We start from the raw sequence: 13,062 nt of genomic DNA on the forward strand, positions 1-13,062 counted from the left end.
AGCACACAGAATTACAATCGTATCTCTCAACCTTAACCGCCTCATAGAAAATAAACACTCCAAGTTATGAATTCTCCCCTATTGCCAGGACAATACAAATCATGAAGATCTGTGATAAGACCCTGCTTTTAATGAAAGAAGATTGTATTTATCCTGAAATCCCTCTAACTCTTTGACTTGATTTGAAAGAGAGAGGGGCAACTAAGTTAGATTGAGTTTGAGAAGTATGAAAATTAAAAAGTCTCCTAGGACCTCTCTTAGGATCAGGGTTTGAAAAGCTTTGAGCATAAGATGTGAAAATTTTCACTCAGGCTGTCAGCATGGGCTGGGACTGTTCAGTCTTGCTCATATTCATCTTGCTGAGCAACTGCTAATGTGCTGTTGCTGAGGCTAAGCCTCCTCCAGAGTTTGACATGGGGAAGCCAGACTTGGGCACTGTGTCAAGACTCTGTGCTTCTGTCCGGCTAATGGGACATTACACTTACTGTTTGTTTTGCTGTATACGTTTCAGTATTAATTTCTGCATTACTCCTCTGAAGAAGCACTTTTTATTATCATGGACAGGTAAGACATGGGAAAGGTTGCATTAATGAAGTGGAAGAAAACTGTATTCCATGCCCAAGTATTGTGAAAGAACCTCTAATTCAACTACACCAATGTGCCAACACTTACTGTGGTTTTATACACTTCATACTGGTTGCCATTTGCAAACATTCAAAACTGGTTAGACCTCTTTTTCACCTCTATGAAAGACAGTGAGATTAATTAAAAAATCTAAAGGCTTAAAACAGGCTTGTTTTGGAGATGGATGTTTGCTTTGAGCGAGTAGTGAGGGGAAACTCCCCCTGCTCCTAGTCGGGATGTGGCTGTGTCCCGCTTGGATGTTCAGCTGTAGGGGCCGGGCAGCGCACATGCCACAGGACCACAGTCACCTGCCTCACTGTATGGAGAGGACCCTGCTCTTCTTGTGTCCATCCAATTGCCGTGGGCTTCCTGGCTGCTTCTGCTTTTGGCTGACTGTCAGGATGGGTAGAAAGGCCTGCTGGGATTTCTGATATTTTTGCCATGGCCAGTCAGTGAGATGAGAAGACTTTTAGCTTCCCTTTTGACTGTGAGTGAGCAGCCCCAGGGAAAGGAGACCCGGGATGGTGTCCTGTCCTCTGTGGGGATGGGTGTCGTGGTGTGTGGAGGAGTGGTGAGGGTAGGTGAACTTCCAAGCAGAGAATCTGTCCTCATTTAGCACACAGAAGTGAAGAACAACGAAAGATTAAGAACAAAAGGAACAAAATAACCTGCTCTTTGCCTGCATACCATGTCATGGGGTGCTATGGGTGCTGTGAGTTTTCATCAGATTCTTGGTAAGCAGGATATAACAGAAATTACCTTTATAAATGCACATTTATTAATCGGTAATGTTACAGGCTTGTTATGGCTGTGGCCTTTGAGAGAACTTCCATCTGCTAAAAATTTGGCTGCGAGTCAAATAAGGACATTGTGTGAAATTCTTAAGTGACGATTAAAGTGCAGAGGGCCTGAGTTTCAAACATAGGAGTAGGTAGCTGCTGTGCTTGCAAAAATGAATATTTTCAAAGACTAATTTCTAGCTATAATCACAGATTAATTTGCATCTTCCCAATCACTGAATGCACATATACCATGTACAGGAATATTTAAGCCTAACTTCCAAAGCTTGACATAATTTTTAAAATAAATTTTGAAGTCAGCCATATTTAGAATATGGAAAAAACAAAGGAAAAAAGAAAAGAAAAAAAGAGAAAAAAAGAAAGGAAAAATAAAAAGACCTTGCCCGCTCGAGATGCTACAGCCAGTTCCTCCTTATAAATAGTATATGTATATAACTGTACAATTAGACATCTGTTTCAATATGTGCTTTCTGGTAATTTCTCTGTGCCTTTTTATTTTCTATTTTGAAATTCTGTGAACCTTCTTATGGGGCAGCATGGCTTTCCCTGCAGGTGCCTGAGATGTACAATGTTTCTTGCTGCTGTCTTTCAGTGGCTGTCAGCAGGCAGCTGACCACAGAACATTTATTTAGCAAATGTGAACAACTGCAGAATTTTTGTTTGCAAGACTGACGGGACCTTCCTCAATTGACTGAGAGTAATAACAACATTGCTCCCCCACTGAATGGATCTAGCCTGAAGCTCCCTGACATTAGTAAATGACTAGATCAACCTCTCTCACCTCCCTATCTTTTTCCAGCTACAAGTGTGAAGTATAGAAAGTGAGACATGAGTAATACTTGCTGTAATTTGATTTAAAAGTTGGGGAAGAGCAGGGGAGAAGAGAAGCTTCTGTTAACTTGTGTAAAAGCTAAGAGTTAAAATGCAGTGAAAGACGTACTCATTAGCCAGATATTACTATATTGCGCTGTCCTTTCTAGAAGGAAAGCATTAGCAATCCAGCTGTTCTTTTGTATTCAAGATGTTTGTAAGATAAAACTGTAATGAAATATTTAATCTGAAAACACTGAGTAAAACTTTTTTCAGTGTGAGAATGGAAATTTGGAACAAAGGTCACTGGAAAGACCTTGTTTCCAGATTGGGTGGAGTGAAATTTAATTCATCAAATTTACTAATAATTTGTGATGACCTGGAAGCAGAAATAGGATTCTATCTGGAGCTGTGCTGAGCTAAACTCAAACTGACAGCTGTTTTAGGAAGCCTTTTTCTTGATCAGTTTAGGACACTTCTCTCTTTTCCACTTTAGCCACTTGGGGTTAAATATCAGCATTGGGAAAAGAGCAACTGCATTTTTGCAGAGTGTCTTTATAATGAATTTAGCATTTTGTTATTCATTTGGAAATTACCAGTTTCTTGCTAGTTCACTGACCGATGAATTTTACTTTCCTTCTTTGTTCCCTCTAGATATGCTGTGTCTGGATGCACAATCTCTCTTTTTCTGCAAGGCAGAGGTGTACCCAACAGTGGTGAGATCATTTTGACTTTTTGGTTTAGAGGGGACCTGTGAAAATACCATGTCTATTTTATGTATATTTTCCTTCTGCAATCCCTCTGGTATTCAAGTGGATAAAAGGAAATAAAGTAAAAAAAAAAAAAAAAAAAAAAAAAAAAAGAGTTAAAACTGGTTGGACTAAACGTGTGAAATGACTGACTTTGCAGGTAGAAATTGGATCAGGACAGATGTGAAAATGGACATATCTGCAGGTTGTCCCTTGCCTTGTAACATTTGAAACATTTATAGTATGTTTGGAAAAATGTTAGATGCCTTTGTGAGTCATAAAGAAACTTGGCAGCAGGTGAGAAAAATGTTTCACTACAAGAGTTTGTGGCTAGGAGCTGAACCCAGGGTTTCTGGGCTTTGGACTACTATTTTAACAATGGGAATGTTGCATCTTTTGTCTTGGATACCTCTGTTGTTAATAAAGCCTGTGCCTTTGCCTTTTTTTGAATCATAAGGGATCTATGAGGATCATCATGTCCAGCTCCTGACTCCACACAGGGTAAAGTAAAAGTTAAACCGTATATCTAAGAGCGTTGTCCAAACACTTCTTGAACATGGACAGGCTTAGGGCCATGACTAATTCCTTGGGGAGCTTGTCCTAGTGCTTAACCACCTTCTCAATGAAGAACTTTTTCCTAATATCCAATATGAAGAGACTACCATTGCAGTGAAGTATATATGGGAGACCACATTTGGGATTTTTAGAAGGGAGGATGTTATCCTTGAGCATGTCACCCTTGGGAGCTTATTAATTTTGATACCAACCAACCTTGGGCTGACATTAAAAAAAATGATCTTTGGACCAAATGGCAATCCCCATCTACCTGGTGGGATGTGGGGAATCCCTGACAGACTGATGTCAGGAAGGAAATGAAGGTGCCATTTAATTGTCATTTCATTTCATTTGTAAGTATGGGAGTGTAGAAGTCCTGAATTCAGATCTTTTTTGGCATGCTTTTTTAGCTTATATCACAAAAATTATCAAGTCTGAAGTAGGACAGATGTGTAAAACCTCTACTAAAAATGGATTACTAAAATATTTTTGAATTGTGAAAGTATTTACACTCAGTCTTTTAAGAAATAGAGATGTAGTTGTCCTCTTGTGAGTGTAGGGAATTTTAAGGGCAGCATTTTTGTAAGTGCGTGTTGGTTGCCTCAGTATTTCAGTATCCAGTAGAGACATTTTGATTGCTTATGGTTTAGCATGTCCTGGGGTAGATAATTACAAACTGGTGCGCAGCATTAGTCACTTCTGAAACATTTGCCTAGTCATGAAACAATCTTGAGATAGATTTGGAATGAGAATACAGATTTCAGAGGTTCCAGTCACTGCCTTGAACAAGATTATTGCTGTTAAATCTTAATTGCTTGTATATATGAATTACAAGAATGGATTGTCATCTGAGATTTTTCATTTGTATGTGATATTCATATACAGATTGCTGAAATCTTCTGTTGATGAGACCTGATGGGGAAGAAGAGGTCAAACTGTAATGGTTTTCCAAAGTTTACTATAAATAATTCATCTGTTTAAGCTGAAGTTTCTAAATTGCATATATTTTAGTTGTGTTTTAAGCTGCATTCAGTGCGAGTAGAGGCAAACTTTTCATTTATATGTTGATTTTCATTCTGTGATACTTTTGCTTCAAATAGTGCCCTAATTATGGACAAATATAAACATTGGTTTTCTCTAGTGAGTGAGTATGTCACATCCTTGTTATATACATTCAAAACGGTGCTTGCTAGCATTTTCACTTCATATGAGGAGGGTTAATTATGAACGAGACTATGGATCTCAAATACATCAGCAAGCTAAGTAGCTGGTGACTGCTGCAATCAGTTAACTGCAAGGAAATGAAACAGGACTTATTTACATTTAGAGTGATGCCTGAGTTCTTAATCGCCTCAAAGCATTTAAAAATTAACTTTACTACCAACAGCTCAAGAGGCATAATGAACCCCAGGAGGGAGTTTTCTTCTCTTTCATTTTCATTGAAGCCGTCTATTCATTTACATCAGACTACTCTCACTCCGGTCTGTTTTCCTGCTAAAACCTCAAAAGTTTCCTTATTTCATTTTCTTAAATAACTTGTGGTTCATTTGGTATGCTTCATCATAAATTAGTATTAAAATTGTGCAAGAACTCTTGGCAACTACTGAAGTGCATGCAGCCGCAAATTCTTTAAGGACAAATAGAAGCAAACAGCTTAGTATTTCTGTGTTTTGTTGTGGATGTATTAAAAAGGCAACAAATATCTTTAATCTTCATGCTTTCCTGAGCTTTTGCACCTGCACAAGCACGTTTTATGATTTTACACACGGACACACTCATGCTCCAGAAAGGGGGCAACACTGTAATCAAATAAGCAGCTAACAGCCTGACCAGTAATGACATTTGACAATTGGCAATTTAGAAGATGGAAGCAAAGATATTGAAACTAGTACAAATTCTCCAAGCTTTCCACCATAACTTTGTTTTATCTTGACTCTTATTTGCCCTGAATCCCCTAATAGGAGCAATCCTTTCATAATATACTCAGTCAACCCATTATTTCTATATACTTTTTTTTTCACTTGCTACAAACATGAAGCACTAACACCTCCAAAAGTGGCCTGTTCCCTTGGGAAAGGTCTCAGCTATGAGGGGGAAAAAAAAAATCTTTTCTTTGGAAGTTTCCCTTTAAAGTTTGAACTATTTTCCTGGGCTATTTACAGCTGAAGTGAAGGTGATATTTTGAGGGACAACAGTAATGAAGAGTAGAGCAATCCACCAAAACTTGATAGAGGTAAAGCTGAATAGCAGAAGCTTTTTTTCTTTTTATTGGTGATTTAATGAACAAATTGAATTTAGATATTTATGCATTTATTAAAATAAGCAGAAGCACTAGGAGTGCAGATTATTTTTTTTAATGTAGGAGATAACATAATAGTAGCATTGACAGTTTTAGGGAACAGTAGATACATAGTGACAGTAGATATGAACATTTATTTAGCAAAGCTCTAGGTGTTCTTTTAACACTTTTCCCTTTATCTGCTCTTTCAATGAAATTTTATGTCAATGAAATCTAATAAATTTATAAATTAATTGTTGTGACAGCTTTTGTTACGTGTATTTTTACAAAGCAATTTTTGTATGCAACTGTAAATCTCAGGTCCCTAATTATTTAGGTCTCTTATGGGAGAGTGTCATCAAACTGAACTTAGCTGTTGGGGTGAACAGCTGTCGTTTGTGGGGCATTTGCACCACCACGGCTGCCAGAGAGAGCAACCCTGGCCTGACTGCCTCCCTCTCCCTCCCGCTGGTCACTTTAGCTCTGCACCCTCTGACCTGCTGCGGCTGCTTGGTAAATTGGATTGAAGAGCTGACAGTTTGGGAAAATAAATGGTGTTAGCTCTTGCGCAGCCTGGGGTAGTGTGGAGCTGGAAATAAGGGCCAAGGAAGGGAAAGAGAAGATAGGGTCTGTCTTTTTCTGATGACCGTGTCACCTCAATATTGTCAGACTGCGACCTCAGTAGAGGAAAAAAAAAAAAAAAAAAAAAAAAAAATATTTTCACTTAAGTAACCTAGACGCTGACACTACAATTGTAAGGAACCAGCATCTGTATTTATGAAACAACTGCAGTTCAGTCTTGTAACTCCTTTTCCAATCAGGGAGAGTAACAATTCTGCTAACAAAATCTTTTATCTTTTTACTGAGGTGATAAATAATCTGATTGGGAGACAGATGGATTTTTTCTGTTGGCTGTCTTGGGGAAAGATGTGATTGCTGATAGCTGTCACCTTGGGGGAGGCTGGTAGGATATCTACCCACCTGCTGGTGAAGCTTGAGGGATTGTTTCCTTTCGTAGCCTAAACTTGCATAGTTTACTCTATCTCTGTGGGAAATTGAACAAGATGCTGGTGAGGGTGGGGGCTGGTATTGCTTTAACTACCTGTTTTGTAAAAGAGCCACAAAGTTTCTTATACTGATACAAAATAAAAGGGCACTGTTGTCTGTATCAGTGTTCAACATTTCAAATCTGTAAACTGATTCTCATGTAACTTTTTCATGATGGACCGTGTTGCCTGTAGGATTTGATGTTCTCCTTCAAAACTAATAGATCATTTCCCCTTTACGTGTCAAATTGTCCTAAACTCTAGGGTTTCTGTAAATAACTTATTTAGACCACAAAGAGCTAGAATTTGTAATTTTTTTTAAAAAATAATTTGCTTACAGTTGAGTGATTTTAACCATTTTCTTTCTTTGCTTTCCTATTTCTAACTTACCTTTTAAAAATGTCTTTTAATTAATATTTCCCTTGTTAGGAGCCCTAACCAATTGTAGAAACGTAAAAAAATATGCTATGTTTTCTTATCCTATGGTTTCAGTGCATTTTGATATAGATGCCTATGCAGCAAATCTGACAGGGCTGAAGGATTGAGCAGGGTCTGATTTTGAATTTAATAATATGTAAGCAGCCCAGTTTCCATTTTCCCTGTAGTGAATACCACTCACCTCTGCTATTAATGGCTGGATAAAAGCTTTGAGGAGAGTTTCTCACCTTTTATATTCTTCGTTTGTTTTCAAAACTTTTTTTCTTCAAAGTTAAATATCTTTGTTTCCTTACTATAAAACATAGTTGTCTCTGGAGTTTACCTCAGTTTTCCTCTATAAAACCGTCTATAGTTTCATCTTGATTTATATTGCTGAGTGAGGGGAACAGATCTGTCTGTCAGTTCAGTCAAACTCTTTCTGGGCATTTGTGAAACACTTTGATGCAAACTAGTACATTGTAAAAGATTTTTCAGTATCATTTCATAGAGGTTAGTTTTTCTGGCTGATACTACTTGTAGCCAATGGTGTCTGAATCCCTTTTGATTTAGTTTTAAATGACTCCTGGTATAAATGTCCCCAAGACTCCTGCCAAATAGTATACAACTATTTCCCTGTCCTTTATTTCAGCCAAAACCTTGTAATATATTTTTATTGTTTTGACTGGTTGTGACATTAATGTTGAGGGATTTGTAATATCCAATAAAGCATCATACTCATTCAAAACGTGACAAACTTCTACAGTAAACATTTCTTCATAAACATATCCTTTTGTTGGTATATAGATATTATTTGCCTCTAACAATGGAGATGATCTGTGTGACCATGTTTGATGTGTTATATAGTATTAAGTCTTTTGGCTGGTAGTTTGTTAGAGACTATGCAGTAGGGTGACTCCTCACTTTTTATTTTCTTAACTCTGTTTTTTTTTCTTCTTTCTTCATGCTTTCAAAATGTGGGACAGAATTTAAGGTCGATTTTCAGCTGGGAGAATTAGTATCTCCATTGCCTAATACAAAAGCAGCTACAATTACTCTGGGAGGATCTAGCAGGAGTTTGGGATAAAAAAATACAGAAAACATTCATAACTAGGGAAATGTCACTCAGTCATTCATTTCCTACTAGCCTCTGACCTTCCTAAAAATGATTGTATGTGGAGCATGTTTAGATGTCATGTTTTTGTATGAAATTAATGTCAGGAAACAAATTGCTGGGGATGAATCATCCAGTGTGCTAACAGAATTTTTCAGATCCAGGTACTCCTCAGGCACTGTCATCAGGAACTGAGCTGAAACTCTAATTTCTGAGTGTTGCCTGATATTGCAGATTTAGTGCCCTGCTTTACACAGTTTGTACTGAAGGAACTAGAAAAAGGCTGCCTGGCAGCTGACTCCTTTGGGAATCCCTGCTAAAATGAAATGTATATTTCATAAGGCCATCCCAGGGAGCAAAATTTTAAGTAAACATACATTTTAAATGAGTAAGCAATTGTCTGCTGGGAAACTGTGTATGGAGCTTTATATATATATATATATATACACTCATCTTTCAGTGTGGGGAATTAGAGAACATGCTAGTTAATGCTTAACATCCCTCTAAACACAGCCTTGCAAGCTAAATTAGTAAACACTATAGAAATAATATTCTCTGCATAAGGCCCATTTTCACTGAAGTCAAGTCAAAGCTTTACTGCCATAGGAGAGTGTTGTTGACATATAAACTCTGCAATGGATCTGCTTGAGTATTCCTGGAGAGCACATTTTAACAGGAGTTACCAGCAGTGACTTGAAAGTAACAGTATATTTGGAATATTTTTGGATATTGATATGTAGTTGTGTGACACAGTTCCTGTAGTCATAATTCAGCTTGTGTAGGTTTGTTTTGTCAGAGGCTGGACACAGTGAATGTTTATCTCTTGTGACTTTAGCCATCTGTGGCATAGGTGTCTATACCTGAGCTAGTTTTTCTGGGCTCCCCTTATTATCAGTAGCAGAAGTGGATACTTTTGTAATGTATTCACATGGTTTGTCTTAGATCTCTGCTTATGATGAGATGACTTAGTCCCTGGACTCTGTCATCTACATTGAGTGTGCACGCAGATGAGAATGGCTGGTTCAGATCCAGATGCCTGTCTCTAGCTGAAGTCATAGAAAACCTGCCAATGCTGACTAGGAAGACTTTTTTTTTTTTTTTTTTTCCTTTGGGATAAAATCCTGCAGTTGCATCTTTACTATTAATAATTTGTTAGAATTCAGTTTGGTTTTATATGTTTATGTGGGAAAATTGGACCTGAGTGATGAAGGAAGAAAATTTGATGAATTATTCAATGCTTTTCTCTTTCTTCACTTCTGTAGTTCAACTGAGCTATAAATAAAGGCATTTATGTGTGTGTGTGTGTGCATATATATATTGGGAAAAAATCTTTTGGACAAGGTGAACAGAGTGATTTCTTTGTTGCTTTTTCACAATGCAATTCAAGCTTACTGCTATGATAGCTTTTCTGAACTGATTGCATCAGTCTTAAAGAATAGATTGTCAAATACACCAAAGAACAAAAGTAAAATAAAGTAAAAAGAAGATTTTCAGATCTGGACCCTTCATTCTTTTAAATCCTCTTGCATTTTCAGAAAGCACTCAGATCTTACCTGCTGCCTACAAAAAAATAACCACATTAAAATTAGCAGCACTCAAAGACAAGTTAGAAGATCATCGCAAAGATTTTAAGGTATACAGCACATCCTGTACTGATAGGTACATATAAAACTGATTAACAAGTCACAGGGTAGTCTGATTCTTTGTTAATAAGACTTAGCAACTGTATCTCTTCTATATATGTAGTAGGCTCCAATAAGAGCAATGAGACGCATATGTTTTCAAATGCATTAATTCCCCTTTGTCCTTGACTCGTGCTGCTCTGTGAGTAGGAAAACATGTATCTTGAGAGTTAGATGCAGTCTAGAGTGTACTCTGACAGGGCTGCATTTAGTCCATCTTTCACCTAGGAGGAATCACTGTGAAGGGGTTTCTCTTCTATATACCATGTGCATGTTGCGTGCCCACACAATTGCCTTCTCTGCAAGGACTTGGTGTAGCAGGTCCAGGTGCCATTTGGTGCAGGATCGAAAACAAAGGGGGACCTACAGGAAGAACACACAGAAAAGATAGATTTCACAGTGCTTTAAGCTTACAAGTTTTTCTTACCCTGTCCCTTGTACTTTTTACATTGCTTATATCAATACCCAAAATTACATCAATACCCAGGAAAGGATTAATCCTAAATTCAACAAGTCAGCATAAAACTAGAAAATTCAGTATAAAACTAGATGTCACCTTTTTTTCTATCCTGTGGCAGGAGAAGGGTGTCAGTAATTAAAGTGTGTGTAAATGGACAAAAAGTCAGTGTATGCAGTCTGGTTAAAACTCATCCCCCAGCTCAGTGTGAGGCTGGAGGATGGGCCATTCAGCTTTGGGTATGCCAGCACAGAAGCTGCGAAGGTAGAAGAGGACTGATTGTACAGGGCTGACTGGCTGCAAGCAAGCAACTTATTTCTTGGATAGTTCCTATTTTTCTGACACTTGGTTTCTTTTCAATTTTTTATTTTTTCTCCTTTGCAATATGTCAGCTGCAGCTTAATGAATATGCAGGTGGACAAGGGATGCATGTCCTTACAGTTCACTGGACTTAATTCTTAATAGTTTTCAATTAAAAATAAAAAAAAAAAAAAGGTCACTCTTGCTCATACGCTGCAATCTGCTATTACAAATCTTTTTGTGTTTGTGGTTGTTGGTGTATTTTTTCAAGCACTTGTATTATAATGTATTAGAGAGGTACGAGGGATAGGTGTAGGTAGACATGGATACATTAATTCTGACCACTATGCGTAGTGTAAAATTCGTACTGAATTTAATGTATACAATACATTTTATGTATATGAATCTATTTCATTTTTTTTTCCTATACAGAAACTACCTAAATTTAGACTTTTTTTAACAATAAAGAACCCATATAGGTCACGAGATGTTAGATCTCCTTCCTTCCCTCACAACATCTTTTATTTCTGAGCAACATGTCAGTAGCTTGAGATCATGAGAGCCTTTATAAAATGTGTACTTTAGCGAACAAAAAAGATTATGAAATTTCTGATCAATGCTCTGAGGGATTGTTTTTGCATTGATATTGTATTACAAGTGATAGACTACATCGTAACTTAACAAAGGCATGTCTGCTCACTTCCAGCTGATGGTGTCAAAAACAACCTTTCAGTGGTAGCATTTTGAATTGTTAATCGTACTGTTGTTCTATGTTGAAATCCTTGACCTAAATATTTATGAGGGAATCAGTTCTACAGTAGACTACATTAGTGTCCTGCAATATGACCATGTAAGCAAGAGTATCCTTGAATATTTACATGCTCCCAGAGACAGTGGAGGTGCTTGGGAGTGGGAAGTCTGAGCCCCTGGATCCTGGGGGTTTATCTCTTGCTCATTTTCTGTGTCTCATTCTCTCTCTGCAGATCAAACATTCCCTGAAGTGTGGTAGAAGGCAGGAAGAATGACACTTGCTAATTTGAATTTCAGAAAGCACCTAAACCACATTCTGATCTCCAGGTAAGTGTCTGTGAGCCACTTGGCTTTGACACTTGTTAAAACTTAATCACATATCTTTTTGGTGCCAAGCTACTGTACGCAGACCAAAGAGAGGAGTATGCATGTGCTTGTGTTTGTGGGGGAGGGAGTACTTTATTTGTTTGTACAGATGATGTGAAGTAAAAACAACATCACTCTGGAAAATATGAGATCAGCTTATGAAAAAGGAGGAAAGATTTAATGACAGCTGAAAACCTTAAACTACAGGTGTCCTGGTGCAGTTGCTCTTTGCAAGATCTCAAGAAGGAAACATCTGGGAACACATCATTTACTAATTTAGATCAGGCTTTATTTTCCTGTATTCATGCTCTTCCTCTTCCCCCAAACTGCATTTTAAAAACACCCTCAGGTATGTCATGGGCTATATCAAAGTCCTTTTTTAAGCAGTAACTGTCAGATATAAAGGAGAAGAAAAACAAATAGCATATTCTAAATGTCAACAGTAACTAAACAGGTTCTCTCTGTGAAGATTTGGATATCTCCAGAGAAGTTTGGAACATATCTATACTGTGAAACTCAGCATTAACCATGTAAAGGGTGTATATACTGACCAGTGACTTGAAGTCTTTTGCTTTAGATGCCTCATCGTAATTATTAGACGGAAGACTACAAAATATTTCCTCTGCTTTCACTTACATTCCTAAACAAATTCATTTCAGTCAGGAGTGGGCTGCTTCTTTTGGAAGTATTTGAGCCATTGAGTTTTGTCAGCCTGAAAGCTTATGGGAGGTTTGTTGTGCATGATCTTGCTCAAATATTGCATACACCAGAAGTGCTATGATGAGATAACCACCTATGTTGGTGCTGATGCAAGACTGATTCACTGTCTACTTTAGATATCAAAATGAGATAACAATCTGGTGCACCAAAATTTAGGAGCCCGTGTTCCTTATAGAGTCAGTGGAGACGAGTGGGCACCTCTGAAGGGTGACTTGTGCAAACTTCAAGGGGGATGGCATGAATATGCCCCATTGTGTTTGCTTGCAGTCTAAATATATCTGACAGATAATATTTTTATCAGTTTCATGATATGTTTACTAATTGCTAAACCAGCTGGCATATTTTATGCTCATGTAAATATGGCTTAATGCACAAAATGAAAGAATTCCTAGGCTCC

General features: G+C 37.6%; 1 long non-coding RNA gene across 1 annotated transcript in view; it reads left to right on the top strand.

Moving 5' to 3' along the window:
- The window catches only part of LOC113476722, a 110,572-nt gene extending 98,671 nt beyond the window's left edge, over positions 1–11,901 (top strand). The window contains exon 3 of the long non-coding RNA XR_003397770.1: positions 11,813–11,901. This is a non-coding gene — a long non-coding RNA (uncharacterized LOC113476722). The remainder of the gene's footprint in view (positions 1–11,812) is intronic.
- The last annotated feature ends 1,161 nt before the right edge of the window (positions 11,902–13,062 follow it).

This window comes from Athene cunicularia (assembly GCF_003259725.1).
Source record: "Athene cunicularia isolate RWA chromosome 2 unlocalized genomic scaffold, athCun1 chr2_part1, whole genome shotgun sequence".
In the NCBI taxonomy this organism is placed as follows: Eukaryota; Metazoa; Chordata; class Aves; order Strigiformes; family Strigidae; genus Athene; species Athene cunicularia.